At 29.7% G+C, this 13,128-nt stretch overlaps 1 long non-coding RNA gene across 2 annotated transcripts in view; it reads left to right on the forward strand.

Annotated features, from left to right (window-relative positions):
* Positions 1-9,260: 9,260 nt before the first annotated feature.
* LOC136797284 (uncharacterized) overlaps positions 9,261-13,128 on the forward strand; it is a 12,774-nt gene continuing 8,906 nt past the window's right edge. For both annotated transcript variants that reach the window (XR_010845138.1, XR_010845139.1), the window contains exons 1-2: positions 9,261-9,515; positions 12,993-13,111. This is a non-coding gene — a long non-coding RNA (uncharacterized lncRNA). The remainder of the gene's footprint in view (positions 9,516-12,992; positions 13,112-13,128) is intronic.

Below are 13,128 nucleotides of genomic sequence, written 5' to 3' on the forward strand. Positions count from 1 at the left end.
TATATATTAAAATTAAAACTATGGTGATCAATATTTACAAATATGCACAGAAAATAGGGGGATGGAGGATTATAAATTTTTTAGGAAGGGCTTTTACTAAGAAACAATATTTAAGTATGAAAAGAATTGAAATATTATGCATTTTGGGAAGAATAATATTAAAAATCATAAAGGATTAATGAAATTCAGCAGTTTTAAGGAAAGAGATATAGAGATTGAAAGGAGAGGTGTGTATTTTGCAGAGATGAGAGTTGATGATTTAAGATGTAGCATTAGAGAAACACATGGAAGCGAAGGGAATGTATGTGATAAATAAAAGAAGCAAGTAAATACTGGTGTTAGTAGTAATAGAAAAGCCATTTTAACTTATGGGATTGTGATAAGTGGGTTTTTAGAACCCCCAAGATAAATTTAGAAAACAATTCATTAACTTTTTTAACTTATCCTCAAGCTTAGTGGAAATCCCACTATAAATAACATTAGGTTTTCCTCCAAGATTTTTAATGAAGGAATAACAGTGGAATTAAAAAAAATCATCAATATTTTTAATTTAGTCTAAGTTCAGGTTTAGATTTTTCTTAGTATAACAAACAGCTGTAATTAAGTATAAAAAAATAAATGCAAGGATAAGGAATTAGTGAATGTAGATGGGTAGGAGATGTTAGGAGTTACAAAACAGTTTTAAGATAAACATCAAGCCATAGGAAAATTTAATTATGTGGTCTTTTCAAGCTATTGATTTAAATAGAGGAACAGAATTGGATTGGTATTGGTACTGACGTATTGGTGGGAAGTAGTACTTTATGTGAGCCTTTGTGTCTTTTTTTGTCCACTACTGACTGCTGCCTACAGGTTGCCACCCTTTAATAGCCAGAGTGTCAAGATTCATTTTTCAGGGCCTAATTACTGTGTGTGAGAAACTCTCCAACTAAATGACCCAAAATTAACCCAGCTAGAAATTGAGCCCATTTTATTGTGAACTGAGTACTCTGAAACCTCATATCAACATGATCCAGCCATTATCATCATCAGCCCAATGAATTTGTAACCCAATGATCATAATGGCATGTGTAGTTATTCAGGGGGGTTTCCCCTCCTCAATTACTAGTCCATATTTGCTTTCAAAAGATTGACAGTGTAGAATGTCTTTCTTTCTTTTTTTTTTTTTTGTAAATATGTGCTATCTTTATTTATTAAAATTGTAATTAAAGTAAAGCATTTATTTAGCAAAGGTAATTACAATTTTATATAAAAATAATTAAATACTACAGTTTTAAGGAACTTAGAAGAATAACTATTAGTTACTTGCCTTGAAGGTAATCCAACAACTAGGGCTGTCAGGGACAGTTATTAGACATACTGATAAGGTCTATGTTCTTCTTATTTATGTGAATATATAATGCTATGTATCAAGGCATTAGCCATGATTTCAACAATATGTCGTTTATTAAGGTTTTTTGCTATCTGTCCCCGATACCTGGTTAGGGCAGGAGTCTCTTACTGCGTCCCCGGATATGAAAACATCAGTATTAAGTTTGTCACATTACCAGAGGCCCCTGAGAAAATTAGATTGGCTAACCTTTAAGTGTTCTAACAAAAATGATAGTTTGTGACGAGGGACCAGAATCAAATTAACCAGGTGCAGGCCCTTCCTGGACAAGTCAAACTTTTTGTTACACATCCTCGGCCCTGAGGAGGGGGACGCCTGCCTCGGGAGTCTTCGGACATCGATAACCAATCAGAGAAGAGATTTAAAAATAAGGTAACACCCCAAAAGGGAAGTGGGAGAAAAAGACAAGAGGGAATTTAGAAGAGCAGACAGGAACACTCTACAGGAAGGGCTAGACGGAGGAGCACCTCAAGAGGTAGCACCACCACAGTCAGGAGGATGCACTCCGACCCTACGAAGGCCAGGAGGCCTGGACATCCCTGATGAAACAGAAGACACCCACGACATTACATACCACGGCATCAGCAGCTATAAGTATAAATTAACTAATAAGTAATCATGTAATAATTTATATTTTATGGCAACCTTTATCTGAATCATTTGAATCATTTTAATCACAATAACAAATTGTAAATAAATACTTATTTTCCTTATGTAGTTTATATACTATTATATAACCTAATATACCACTCTTTATTATCCTATATAATTAATGGTAAGAACATTTTATAAATATAAAGGTATTTAATTGGTAAACTGGTAAACACACAAACAGCCTTTGGAAAGGAATCCAATTATAATAATAGTTTTTTAGGACTCAATTTATAATCAATTAATTAACTTATTTTGGATAATAGCCTTCAGCGATTATCCTGGCATCCCAAGTAAATCTGCTACTAGTACATAGCAATAAATTGGTGTTGAAACATTAATTTATTATTAATTTTACACCTAGTTCCAAAAACCACTTCTAAAAAAAAATATATTTTAAAACTTCACTATAAACTGATTCGTCTGCATGAGGATTCAGGCCCCAACCTCAATGGAAAGGGATAGTGCGAGTTTGGTTATCCCCTAAGCGAGCGTAATGAGCGAAAGTCGACTGATTTGATCTAATTAAAGCAATAATAACAATCGTCTAATAGATTATAATCCACATAATGTAACTTTGTCTTATAAAATTATTACTGATTTAAATGGATCACGACTGTCGACTTCCGGCACCTCCAGAGATTGACAGACCTCCAATGGGTCTTTTTCAATAGAGGTCAGGGCGTGAATTCCCTTAAATATAAAGAAGAAAATCAACATCATCACAAATCCGAACAACAAAAAACTAATAAAATTTGCAGGGCTTACGTTTCACCATCCTATACTAGTAATAAGTTCAAAAAGATTATTCATTAACGAATATTTTACCTCTTATATAGCGGCTTTGGGTTTTATAAAATTCAAAACACGTATTTAAAATATATATAAGATTTATTATAAGAAACCTGAAGAGAAGATTTGAAGCTAGGAACCTACTTTGGGTCAACGGCTTAATGATGCGGAACCGTAAACAAATCTATATGGAATCCTTTAAAATAATCTACTTTTTCGTTAAAGGAGCTGACAGCATAATTTTACATAAAATTGATTGTAAAAGAGATATAATCCTTGGTTATATACATGAGATGGAAGACAATGCCCTTTCGGTGTTTTTATTCCATTTCAGTGATATTGACATGATGCATCAAAAACTTGTCAAAGAGTAACCTACATTAGTTAATCGGGAGGGACCTTCACTCTTACAGGTAAACGCCAGACCTCATGTTTCACGACTGACATTGAAAAAACTAAAAGAGCTGTTTTGCGAATTCCATCCACACCCACCTTATTTACCAGATAAATCTTCAACAAATTTTTATCTGTTTAATGATTCATCTGTTTTCATAAGTTTCATCTGTTTAAATTTGGACAAATACCTTTGTAGGGATTGTCTAAGTCTTAGGCGGTTCTCCAGCCTGATGTCCACTTTACAAAAGGCCCTCGACAAGGCGTATTCAGTAAGTTAGGAACGGCTGTGCCAGAGGATGAGCCATGGACACAGACGCAGGTAGAGGAGGCGAGGTAAGAGAGTCTGAGGTAGAGTAACAGTTCTAGTTGCCGAGATAAAGCAGACGGACTAAGATTCCTGGAGAGAAGGAGAGGATATAGGCCATCATCTTGAGTAGGAGTACAAATAAAAACAACTCTTGTGAGTATCGATTGACAATGAACCTTTCTATCTCAAGTAGAGTGTACGCCACCTGTGCTATGACTAGATCTGGGTAAGGCTGTGGATCAAAGATGGAAGAGTGGATTTAGAGCCCCTTATTTATAGGCCTAGTCCATGCGGCTGTGACTGAGAAGCGGTCAGTACATGTCTGCTTGAGATAGTTACGTGCATTGTTTTGGTATCGTTTATTAATCATTGTATAGATATTGTTAAGTGTAATGTACAGAGATTAATAATATATAAAAATAACAATATGTTGGGATAGGTTGGTTACCTCTAGATGACCTCCCTGCCCTCCTGTACGTATACGGAAGAGGGTCATGAAAAGAAAAATTGGAGAAGGCTGGCTCAGGCGACCAAAGATCTAGAAGGTCTGAGCTAGTTGAAGAAAAAAAATACGATTATGAAGATAATTTACTTATCCGAAATAATTGGTGATTCAAATAGTGATCAATTACATACAAGTGGTTGTTCCTTAAAACTGAGAATGGGAAATATTTTCGGATTAAGGCAATTTAGCCTGTTCAATAAAAAATAAATAAAATGCAAAATAGAAAAACTGTTAATGAGAAGACCAAGCATATGTAAAAGAAAAGTTATATTTTACTGCGATTACGATTTTATAACGAAAAAAATGGTCCAAATTAATTATTCCCAATTTAAATCAAGTCGTGACTTAACCTAACAATGTTTGAGCTAGTGATTCATATATAGCACCTTTTTTTTAGGGCATCCTTAAATTGGTAGCCCTAGGCGATCGACAACTAGCCAACCTGACCGTACCTGGTTTCTCCATTCTAAACATTTGCCAAAATTTATTACTGCGTAATATAACGATATGTTTGTTATGTTGTGTAGGGCTGTATAGGACTCCAATGGAAGTCTTGGGCCAACTTAAAAAAACAATATTATATGTTACACCATTTATTAAATTACATACTGTATAATATAATATATGTGATATATAATATAATATAGCTTAAAAAAAAAATTATTCAGTAATTATGTGATTTTTACAAAACTTCCAAAGATTCATTAAATTAGGGAAAAAAAAATTGTTTTCGGCGATCCTTAATGATTTCAGTGAGATCGTCAAAGGTTTAACATAACAACGGTAATATAACATGTTTTTATGAATAGAATATATAAATTTGGGAATAAGATCTTGATAAATTAGTCTAATTAAATTTATAAGATCCAATCATTATATTTTATTTTAAGTTTAAAATGTTTTGTTTAGGTTTTTCAAATAAAATATTAAGTAGATATGCAAAGCTATACATCTTAATTATCTTTCTTTTCATTCCTTTAATTAGTATATAACTCATTTATTTTTCTGTAATGGAATAAGATATCATAGTCTAAATTAAAGTTTGACCCCAAAAACCTAATGAAGAATCTCGAACGAGCCACAAAATGAAGAGCAGTTTATGAATAAAGTAATTTCTATTGAATTGCTTACAAAATAGTCATCCCCAATCCCCAAGTCCCCCCCCCTCCAGGTAAAGGTATTGTAAAGCCTTTTGGGGTCGCGTTGTTAGACGTTCTGGTAAAGTGCCAAGCCCACTTCGGTCTATCAAAATGCAAAACATTCCGATCATATGCTGTGTTGGCTGTCAGTCTTATAGCTTAAAGTTGGATCTAGTGGATTAAAATGTTAAGCGAATGAAAACATCGTGAACTGAGTGATAATGAACCATTTATTGATTATAATGAATTTATCGATAATAATATAATAAAACTACAAATATAAATGAAACGATTCAAATTAATAAAATTCGAAAATACCCTAATTCTGGTGTTTGTGGTTTTATGTAATGCTTACAATTTTTTTTACAACCCAACATAAAAGCTAAGTATTTACAAGGATAAGCGTTACATGCATATTGATGTTGCATGAATAACGTATGAATATTAAACAAACAAAATTAAAGAGAAACCAATAACAAGGAAGGATACATTTTTACAAGGATAAAGGGAAAAAACATACAATTTTATTAATATCATATCGAGAAATCTGAAAAAAAAAATTAGAATATGAGAATTATAGTAAACGGGAAGTAATAACACATTTATTACGCTCCTTGACTTCAATAACAATTTTTCAATAAATAGCATTTGAAATATTTCTTCACCACTGAATATGATAGGAAAAAGATTAATGGAAGGCAATTTTTGTAGTATTTTCTGGAAAGTAACTTTTAAACAGAAATCTTGCATTTTTTTTTTAATAGCCCAAGGTCAATAAAAGAACTAATCAGTGGCTGATTGGTTAATGGGAAGTCTCCGGTTTGAAAATGCATAATCATCGGTCTTATAAGAGAATTTGATGATGCAAACATTTTGAAACTAATACATTGGTTGTATTTGCTTATATTTTATTAATACCAAACCAAAAAACCAATATTTCACGTGTTTACAATTAGATAAAATAAATGAAAAGAAGAAATAATGACAATACTAAGTGTTCATAAAGACTTACACATAAAAAAAAAAATTCCAGGTACCATTGAACTTTGCTCCTATTATTCGTCATTTAATTATGTCTCACATTTTTATTACTGGATTGCTTGTTCTAAGATAAGTGTAATCTTTTCTTCGTACTACATCATTCCAATGCGAAGTAAATGTCAGATAACCTAATTATTAATTATTAATCGCTTTCTTAATAGTGATTTTTGAATATATGACTGAGGATAACATTACACAGGAAATTGAGAATGCGTCAGTAAACGTTTCCCCACGTGTGGTGCCAAGTCTGCATATGTGTTTACTACCAATTTTTTTTTTATTCCTTCAATATAATAGTAGTTTAAGATAAATTAAAGAATGCATACAATTTGGGTTTATCTAGTCCTGGATATCTGAGTAAAATTATATATTTTACTCTACTATTATTTCAAGAAAATTGTATATTAAAAAAAAAAAAAAGAAGCATTAGTCTTTTTCATGGAGCAGGGGTTCCCAAAGTGAGTGCCGCAGCACCCTAGAGTGCATCAAGCGTACGATACTGGTGCAGCAAGCGAATGCTACTTTACTAAAATATTCCAAAAAAAAACAAAAAAAAAACATTAAAATTAAAAAGCTAATGTACAGTGTATTCTTGCATTTATTTTGTAAAGTTTTTCCTGCATATTTAGCAGCCTAAATTGTGCCGAGTTTTTTATCTTGACAAGGTTGCCCCGAAAAAAAGAGGTTTGGGAACTGCTGTCATAAAATTTTCAAACAAAAAAATTTTTTTTTCTAATCTTATATTTTTTTTAGTGATTCTTCTCTTCAATGAAGCCAAGTCGTTGAATTTCAATTCTCAAATGTTTTAAATGTCCATTCTCTCAATTTACCTATAAATCTGGTTCCATTTTTTGATTAAAAAAAAAATAAAACACACAGATATAAACGTAGTTTGAACAAGGGTAATTTTCTTGTCATTTATACTTTGAAGAAGCTGAGGTATCAATTACGGACTTTTCTGACCCGTATAATTTGGTCAAAAACGAAGAATATAAAGAAAGAGTTGAAAATCTGGGACAAAGTAACCCACTTTGACAATACAGATAACACTGATAATAAACATATAATAACATATAACGAACAGTCAAACAATCACGAAACTTAAATAAAAGAAGATGCTCAGGGTTGCGGTCAAAATATTCTTACATTTAAGTTATACGGTCAACTAAATATAATTACTAAACTTGTTAAAAATTAAATAATAACCGATAAAATATAAATAAGACATGAATAAATTGTCCTTAATGAATAATTGTTGGTAACTAAGATTGAAAAATAAAATTTAAGTTAAGAAGATAGATCAATAAAGTCATTCATGAAATTCAAACTACTCCAACCAAAAACACCCCGGCATAAATAAGGAAAATACCTATTAAAGATATCAAAAATATTTTTAAATAGTAGTTAATCTAGTAATTTTTTTATATTAAAGACAGATGTTTCAGACATCGGAAAGATAACACTCATGGATATTGTTTCTCGTAGGAGAAATCAATTTTTGTTTATACTCTTCCTCCAGGGCACTGTTTCATAATAAAGTACTAACGAATCCTATTAGTCTTGTAGATTTGACATAATATAACTACTTTGACTTGTACAATAGTAACTTGTACTTTTTAATTTCTGTAATATCACTAATAGCCATTCCTATTATGAAAAAAAAAGTATTAGTGTTATTACCAACATGTTTCTATACTTGTATTTATGAACCAATACTATTAGCTTTCATTATGAAACAGGGACCAGATGACTTTTAAATAAGCTTAACGTCCCATCCATCACTGCCTAGAATACAGAAGTGTTTTCTAAACCCAGAATTGATTTTAAAATTTTTATTGAGATTCTAACCTAGCCCCTGGACTCACGAATTAAGTCTTGGTCAGGAGTGCCAGAAATTATATCCGTCAAGCGTAGGACCATTCTTCTGGCAGCTATGCGGTCTGAGTTTGTGCCATCATGGAATCTAACTACATCAAAGGTACAAATAGTTTAATTTGGTAAGATATTTGATGAATTATGTACGAATCATTAGAAGAATACAATTCTAAGTTTTTATTTGTTTTTGAAGCACACCCATGTAAAGCTTCGAATATTTAAACTTTTAAATTTCCAAGATTATAATAATAACTCACCAAAATACTCCTCCAGTGAGGAATTTAAACAATAGAATAGAACAAAAGAATAATGAAAATTGATAAACTAATACAGCAAATTACAAATAAGTACTAATACTTGTGATAAATGTATCAAAGACGTTTTGTTATCTTGAAATTAAAAAAAAAAAATCATGACGTTTAATACAAATTTTTGTTTTCACAAATTAATTTTTTTTTTTTTTACAGAAATTATTAATTTTTAATCAAGTACTATATTTCGAATCATGAAATGAAATTTTAAAAATTTTACAATCTCATGTTGTTTACAATCACTTGGGCTAATTACTTGACAACGAATATCAAACATGGTTGTAGGGTAAGAGATTGATTCAAAGAAATAAATCTGAGCTTTTAAAGAAAAGAGTTACTTTACCTTAGTTCTCCCCGATCTAATATTTAGGAAAGCGCACTGTCGCGTGAACAGAGAGATGGGCTCTTAAAGGGACTTCCAAAGCCCCAAAGTTTTCTAAAACTAACCTGATTCACATCACACCAACAAACGTTACATGAATTAACATTCTTTACATATCTGTTAAAGCTTAAATATAGCCTATGTATTGAACTAAAGTTACACCACCCCTGCCCAGAAGAAAATGCTAGGTCCGTTTATGGACTGTGATAGGAAAAGCGAAGAGTTGGATCGAGTTAGCAAGTTTCCTTCCATCGACGGCTAATGATGTGCTCCACGTCGCCGAGGCTTCCTTTCTAACTCTTCCACTGCATACTAACGAATTTATTGTTCTTTTTGTTCTTCCTTCAGCCGGATGTATCGGCCAATGGTGGAGGGGCTCCTCACTATGAATAGCAATGTATGCATGAATATTTATCTTCGGTTTCTCAGGTTCACATCGAGATCCTGTAGTCAGTTCAGTGGCACTCGGTGTCCCAGCCTGTGCGCAACCGATGTCTTCAATACTTCACCGCCTCTCCAACCGATAAGTAAAATATCAGTAGTAGCCATAAGCCTCCTAAAGTCGTTCATCAATCACAATTCTGTGCATGTTTTCCAAACTTTTGGAGAAAAAAAATCTAGGTCATACTATAATACTGGTCATTGAATTAGTGGCAGATCAGAAATTCGAAACCTGTTGGTGGAATAGCAGTTTCTGAACGGCTTAAGGAATGGCAGTGCAGATAAGTCAGTTTCATTTCCTATTAGTATACTCAAACTCTTTTTATTTTTATTATATTAAAATTTTATTGCATCAAAATTATGATTATATATATCTAGTTTAATTATTATACTTGATATAATAATATGATATAATATTAAATAGTATATAGTATAAATATTAAAATTTCAAGGCGCGTAAGTTTCATTTTAAAATAAAATCTTTACATTCTCTGGCAATAAATCATGTTTTTTTCTAAATTATTTTTTTTTAAATGAAATTGCTTTTTTCTACCAATGATATTACTTTTAGTTGTTACTAGAACAACATTTATAAATGATATTATTCGCCAGTTAATCTAATTACTAATTAATGTATAAAATAAAAAAATCAAATATTGATTTGACCCAAATATTAGGTAAAAAGTTAAATAAAACACAGAACATAATATGTAGGTGATATGTTTATTAATGAAGTTGAATTTATTATTGAAATTTAATATAATTAAAAATAAACTTTTCTTTATATACATGATTTAATTTAATTTTATAAATGACTTTTCAGTTTTAGATAGTAGTCACAAAGACACTTATTTTGTGTTGTTTTACGTAATCAGTTGTTCTCATCGCTTATGTATTTTAAATGTCATTAAAATTTATTTTAAATATCACTTATTAATATGTTTTTCTTTTTTTATTAAAAAAAAAAAAGGAAATATATATATATTTTTTTACAACTGGTTAATCCGAGGAGCCGGTTAAGCTAGGTTCTACTGCGCTTACAAAACACTGTAAATGATATGCTTAAATAATACCAGATGACGCTCGCTAGCAGTGCATTACATTTTATTGCAGTAATATTTTTAATATTATATTCTACGACACAAGCATCTGTAAGACATCGATATTTTCCTTCGAAATATTGGCATTCATAAATTATTTGTCGCGTTTTATTGCCCGTTTGTTGGTATATAATATTAATTTATATACACAAAAAATAAAACTGTAATAAAATTTTTATAGTTTTATATTAAAAAATGTGAGTTTATTGGTGGTCTAAAAGGTTTTTCCTCAATCATTTTGGTTGATATTTAAAAATTAATAATGTATGTTACTAAAAACACTAATAACCTCACTAATGCTGTCAAAAAAAAAGAATTATATACAAATTAGAGTATCAGTCAATGTGACTTAAAAAAAAAAACAATACAACAGATATATATTTTATTTAAAGCCTTTTATTCTTTATTTAAATTGTTTTTGTCACTCATTGTTTATTTTTAAAGTAAAATTATATTATGCAATACAATTATAAAGAGCTAACTGAACATGAAATAAATGGGGAAAACTAGAGAAGCAAAATGGGGGGAAAATAATATGTAGAATCAGGATTCAGATATGATTGTGATTGAGAAAAAGAAAAAAATGATTTTATGATAATTATAATAAATTAAATTACATTCAATGAATGCAATAATCGATAAAACCTTTATTTCAACGGACTAAAGTAGTTAATAAATTTATTGAGTTTAAAGAAGTTTTCATATATATGATGCTGTACTGTAAGCTGATATATATATATATATATATATTATCAGTGCGACTTTGATTAATAAAAGATGACTTGTTGAATATTTTAAAAATATGAAAATTTATAAATATTGAGTGAATGATATATCTGTACTTACCAAGTGCGATTAATCATTGTAGCATAAACGATGTGTTTGGGCAACATTACTTAGTAAATAAAGTTTTTTCCATCTCTCTGTCTCTTTTAAATAATATTTAAAAAAGACACAATATTTTTTCAATTTAAAAAAGGTTTTATCATGTTATTGATAATGTGGGTGAGAAAAAATTTACCCAAACCGCCTGTCAAATCAATTAGTTAAAAAAAATCAAATAAATATTATTAAACACAGATAGGATATTGTTTATTACTTTAAGTTAGTTAATAAATAGTCCAGTAACTTTTTACAACAAATATATGTCCCGAATCATGCCACACTAAATCAGTTTTAGCCTATTAATAATAATTGTTAATTATTTATAATTAACTTTACGAAAATTTTTAAGCTTTGAAACAAAAAATAAAAAAATGCATAAAATAACCGTAATTCCCTTTTATTATTCAAAGTATCTCTATTTTAACAAAGTTTAGAGGTCATCAAGTCTTTTTATCTTCAGGTAAAAATATATTTGTCTGCAATTTGAAACAAACGTATCGGAAAAATAGATAACCCCGAAACGTAGAAAAAAAAGAAGGTAATTTGAATAATAAAGGATGTTGTTCTACACATATAAAGAAAATGCTGTTACGTCTCAAAAGAAATCTAAATCAGTATTGTTAAAAAGGTAGGTGCAACAAAATATCGTCTACTCACTCCACTTGGACTGAATAACAAAAAAAAAGTATTTAGTTGCCGATAAAAATATAAATTTAATGTTTTTGTAAATATTTCTAATATTTGACTAATCTCCTTTTAATATGGAATAATTTATTTATCTTATATATTTTTTTTACAATTTAATAAAATCTATGAGTAAAAAAAATATCGTTTATGCCGTAAGTTATTACTAAATATTTATTGAGCTAAAGATAATACATTTTTGTACATTTGATTAATCCATATGTAATATGGATGTAAGACTATAAATTATAGTCTTATAATATAAGAATAAGCTTGTATTCTTTTGTTGTTTATATATTTCCTATTATTTTGATCACATTTCTTCAAATATTAGTTAAATAATTTGATACTTGAAAATATGTAAAAATAAATTAATGTTTGAACAGTTTTAAAACAACTATTTACTTAAATAAGCTTATAAGTATTACAAAGGCATGTTCAATATTAAAAAAAAAAGAAATAAAACTTTAAGAATAACAATATACTATTGTAAAAGTCTAATGTGAAGTTTTCTTTTAAGTGTGGTAAAAAATAAAACAAAATATAAACATTTTACAAATATTCATGACAATGAATTAAATACCATAATTTTTAGTGGATAATTATGGACTGGCCCAAGGCCACAAAGTCAAAGGGAGCTGGGATTATAGAATTAATAACTTATGAATCTGTAAAATCAATGAAGTAAATTAATAGATGAAATTTTAATTATAATACTAAAATTTGTTAATTATTGAAATGAAAACAATGTTCAAAATTTTTTAAGAATTTATGGTAAATATTGATAAAAAAACAAAACAAAAAAAAAAAACTGTTTTTTCACTGTGGGGGATGACAGGGCATATAAAGTCTTGAATCATCTCCACGGTATAGTTTCTTATTGACTGAACCTTAAAAACCTAAATAATGTATGCTATTAACAATCAAGAAAAAAGTTATCAATATATATACAATGGCATATTTTTTTTAATAATATTAAAATCGTAATGTAGATTTTTCAGACCAATAAAGTATCACTTCGTATCGCTTGAACGATGAAATATTACTTTCTTTATTTCAATAAACGTTTTCTAATTATTTTTAAATATTGTAGGTCTAGGAGTCTTCTACCACAGATCTTGAAAAAAGACTCAAGCTACGCACTCGTGAGTCCGTAGTCCCAAGGATCTTCATAACAAAGAATTATCTTGACATCTCAAGAAGTTTTAAAAGGTGGAAAAAAATAAATC

This window comes from Halyomorpha halys, unplaced genomic scaffold, assembly GCF_000696795.3.
Source record: "Halyomorpha halys isolate HHAL.00 unplaced genomic scaffold, Hhal_1.1 Scaffold163.1, whole genome shotgun sequence".
In the NCBI taxonomy this organism is placed as follows: domain Eukaryota; kingdom Metazoa; phylum Arthropoda; class Insecta; order Hemiptera; family Pentatomidae; genus Halyomorpha; species Halyomorpha halys.